Source organism: Notechis scutatus, chromosome 6 (assembly GCF_049901735.1).
Source record: "Notechis scutatus isolate UNSWTSFEM ecotype Mainland chromosome 6, rNotScu1.2, whole genome shotgun sequence".
NCBI lineage: Eukaryota > Metazoa > Chordata > Lepidosauria > Squamata > Elapidae > Notechis > Notechis scutatus.
Genome location: NC_142014.1, coordinates 65,008,447 through 65,012,727, shown reverse-complemented (window position 1 = coordinate 65,012,727; position 4,281 = coordinate 65,008,447). Strand labels below are relative to the sequence as shown.

The 4,281-nt window shown below is 40.3% G+C and overlaps 1 long non-coding RNA gene across 1 annotated transcript; it reads left to right on the top strand.

Moving 5' to 3' along the window:
• Positions 1-664: 664 nt before the first annotated feature.
• LOC148130241 (uncharacterized) lies at positions 665-2,915 on the top strand. The gene is made up of 3 exons (XR_015750225.1): positions 665-827; positions 2,346-2,440; positions 2,668-2,915. It is a non-coding gene; the product is annotated as an uncharacterized LOC148130241 (long non-coding RNA).
• Positions 2,916-4,281: the final 1,366 nt, after the last annotated feature.

Sequence of the window (4,281 nt, the reverse complement as noted above, 5' to 3'; positions counted from 1 at the left end):
GACAGTTTGATTTCACAGAAGTGTGATTGACTTGGAGTTACATTGTGTTGTTTAAGTGTTCCCTTTAATTTTTTTTTAGCAGTGTGTGTGTGTGTGTGTGTCTGTGTGTGTCTGTGTGTGTGTGTGTAATACAGAAGTAATATAAATAAATAAACTGAATTGTAAGTTAATCTCTCCAATTAGGCTCAAATTTGATTGTTTGATCTATGTGGTTTAATGTTTGTGCCACTCAGTCATTCAGTAGACCATTCAAAGGTCTACCACAGCATTTCTCAAACATAGCAATTTTAAGATGTGTGGACTTCAACATCCAGAATTCCCCATTCAGCAAAGATGTTGTAATCCACATATCTTAAAAACTGCCAAGTTTCAGAAACGCTGGTCTACTGAAATCCTACATGCATTTTCTGCTATTGGGAGAAAACAAAGCATACAAACTTTGTAACTTTCTCAAGTTATGGAACAGCAGTTGCTTCCTCTTATTTCTAGTAAAAGGCAGTGCAAGCAGTCTAGATTGTTGACTGATTACCCCTTGCAACAATATTAAAGCCACCTCCATCCTATGTTCCTCTTCTAGTTATACGGTATTAATTGGATAGTCCTTTATGATAAATTGAGCCTTGCTCTTATCAAAGAAATGTATTTGAATTTCAAACTGCAACATACTGTGATGTGATACGCAAACTCAGCCAACAGTTAATATGGGAATGATTTATGCCACAATACATGAAAAAGGTGTGCCTGCTCCTCAGCACGATACCTTCTGGCAGATCAAGGTGTCCATTACTGATCCTTCTCTCATTAGAACCAACTAATCTCATTTTCAGGTACTTCTGGGGATTAGTTCTATTTACAGCAATTCAATCATACCTCTTACTCCCTTCCTTAAAAAGAAAATGTAAGATACACTAAGTGTTTTATAACCTAAGGACAGTACTGTAGCTTTGCTTCCCACTGGAGCCATCAAGAATATTTTCTGCAATCTCTTTCTCACGGTTCTCTGCCATCCCATCCCTACCTACACACAGTGTAGGAAGCAGTTGTTCAAAACTGTCTACAGATACAGTGTAGAAGAAGCCTAGGGTGATCATTTTTTTGTTTGTTGGCTCTGTAGGTGACACAATAGCAGTTGGGAGTTGCATGCAATATTGTCTGTTTGGACATTGCCAGCTAAACACAGGAGTCTCAGCACTAACCTCTGTCCTGGGATTTGGCAATCAACTTACAATTGAAGAGCAAGAAAGATGATTAGGAGACTGGAGGCTGAAACATGTGAAGAGTGGTTGCATGAATTGGGTATGTCTAGTACAATGAAAAGAATGGCGTGGGGTGAATGATAGCAATGTTCCAATATTTGAGGGGCTGCCACAAAGAAGAATGGGCCAACCTATTCTCCAAAGCACCAGAAGGCAGGACACGAAGCAATAGATGAAAACTAATCAAGGAGAGAAGCAGCCTAGAACTAAGGAGATATTTTATGACAGTTAAAACAATTAACTGGTGGAATGACTTGCCTCCAGAAGTTGTAAATGCTCCAACACTGGAAGTTTTAAAGAAGAGATTGGACAACCATCCCCCCCCACCCCAAAGGCAACCACCCAGGGCCCCCCGGAACACCACCCCAACCCCCCCCCCCCCACCCCCCCCCCCCCCCCCCTGGGCTGAAATGGTATAGGGTTTCCTGCCTAAGCAGGGGGTTGGACTAGAAGACCTTGAAGGTCCCTCTCAACTCTGTTATTCTGTTATTTTGCTTTTGTTCAGCTGATGAGTAGTGAATGTCTTCATTGTGTTAAGCCTTGCCTTCTTTGACCTTGCTTAGTTGAAGAAATCACAACTATTTGGGTTCACACATCATGCCAAGCTGTTAACTGTGGCTTAGAAACTGCATCACACTAAGCCAAAGAGAAAGCGAGTCATATTGCAGCTTGGTGCAATGTCTAAATCCATTCTAATGCATCTGACTTACAGGATCAGTCTCTGAAACAGGCTTACTTTTTATTTGGAAAAAACAACAACCATTTTCTTCTAAATCATTTATCCCTAAATGGGAAATACTATTTGCCAAGAATGTAGTAACGGAGACAGACAAGGCATGGGGAACTTTGAATATTTTGGGGATCCAATATTCAGGGATGGAAAGCTGTGGTTCAGTTTCACTTTACTTTCTTGCTAGCGTTATTTGTTCAGGTGAGGATTTAGCCTTCAGGGGTATTGATTCGTAGGCAGGAATCTGTCTTCAAAGCAGAGCAGAATAAGGCAAATATCAGCCATTTTAGACCAGGACGGGTATTACCAGTAGAAGAGATGGGGAAATAACTTTATCACTGTGTCTGATATCAGCACAGGCATGATGAAACGACAACTAGACCACACAGAGTCCTCTGGTGCTGACACAAACCCCACAACTACATTGCAAAGAAGGAGGGAGAAGAAAACGAGGGTATGTTGTATTTTAACATCTCCTCTGGCTCTGACATCACTTGATCTATTTGCATCTCTTTCCATTAACTAAATGTGCTGCTCCCAGTTTACACTCAGCATCGCCAAAGGCCATCAGAAGGGCTCCTTGGGGAAGCTGAGTCATACCATTTGGTAAAGATCCCTTGAGAAAATCATCACAAGACTCTTGATGTAGATACTTCTTTTTTTTTTTCATGTTTCTTGAAGGGAGAAGAAAATCAGAGCATTCACTGAGCTGGAAATGGATTACCATTTCCTCCACACTGCACAAATCAGACAGGAAAAAACATGTAAGCAAGAAAATTTACTTTTCCTTGTTGCATCACTCAGTGTGTATTGCATCTCCCCCAAAAAAGTAAGTAAACTTTCTGCTCTGCCATAATGTCTAAATAATTGTAATTTTGTGTGTGTGTTGGTGTACCTTCAAATTAATCAACTGCCTGGACTGATTTCTGCAGTTTTCTTGGCAAGATTTCAGAAATGGTTTACCATTGCTTCCTTCCTAGGGCTGAGAGAAAGGGACTGGCACAAGATCACTCAGCTGGCTCTGTACCCGAGGAAGGACTAGAAGTCACGGTCTCCCAGTTTTTAGCCCAGTGCCTTAACCAGGACACCAAGCCGGTTCTTTTAGATATGGACTACAAACACTGAAGCAATGGTTCCCAAACTTTTCTATGCCCCACACTCCTAGGAAATGTTCGATTAATGTTCACACCCTATGCAAAAGTAAATATCAAATCATAAAATATTTATATGGTCTTTTTAGAGTTGCCAACAGAAAGGGAGGAGGGAAGGGGGTTTGAAAGAGCAGTGTGGCAGCTTGGAAATCGAAAGTGCATTCCATAAATAGTTTTTCAGAGATAGTAACTAGGTGACTGAAGTTTCTGTTGCGCAAATATCTAACTGGAGAACATGATTGATAACTCTTGGCTATGAATGTGTCCCATTGGAGAATATGAATTACAATACACCCAGGAGGTGGGGGAAAACCAGGGTCAAGGGTGACAATGAATTATGTGTCTCAGAGTCGGCTACACCCAAGGCAGTGCCGGACATGTTAACTCCCAATAAATCCTTTTGAAGTTTTGGAAGTTTGGCTCAAGACTCATGATTTAATTTGGGTAACTGCCGGAATCCTGACAGTAATTATGAGTCGTGAGTCCCAGAGTTGGGAACACCTGCAGTAAAGAATTATATTTGATTGGGAATATTACAAAAACCCCACACAGATTTGCTGGAAAGCAGAGACTGTAGAATGTAATGATTTTGATTCATTGCACAGTCAGCCAGATAGTTAGGCTGGATTTACCCACCTATCAAGGGCTTCCCCAAGGACCTGGGATAGCCAGATGTTGATGTTTGATGGTGTTAGAGACATTGTCACTGGATGTAAGCTGTTCATGGTAAATCTGCCTTTTACCATTGCATGATGGTGATTTTATCAAAGCCAAATGATTTGGGATTTTATCTTAACACTAGCCCTGATTTTACCTTTGCTCTTATAATGGTGGGCTTGCCTGTCTGTCTACATGTATAGTTTTCATGCTTTCTGTGAATAATAAAAAATGCAATTGTGTATACATACACATTTGTGCATGTCTTGTTGGTCTTTTCGATGCTAAAAAATTCCTTTGTTTGTGGGATAAAATGGAATTCAGCTTAATATGCCACACTCCAAAATGTGTGTCCATATTGTTAGCCCATTAATGTTTAATGTTAAATTGATTTTAATTGATTATGTCTTGTCAATTTTGACAACTGGGTTATTAAAATATTATTTCTGGCAGAGAAAGGTGTTTTTTTTTATTAGGGATTTTTTTT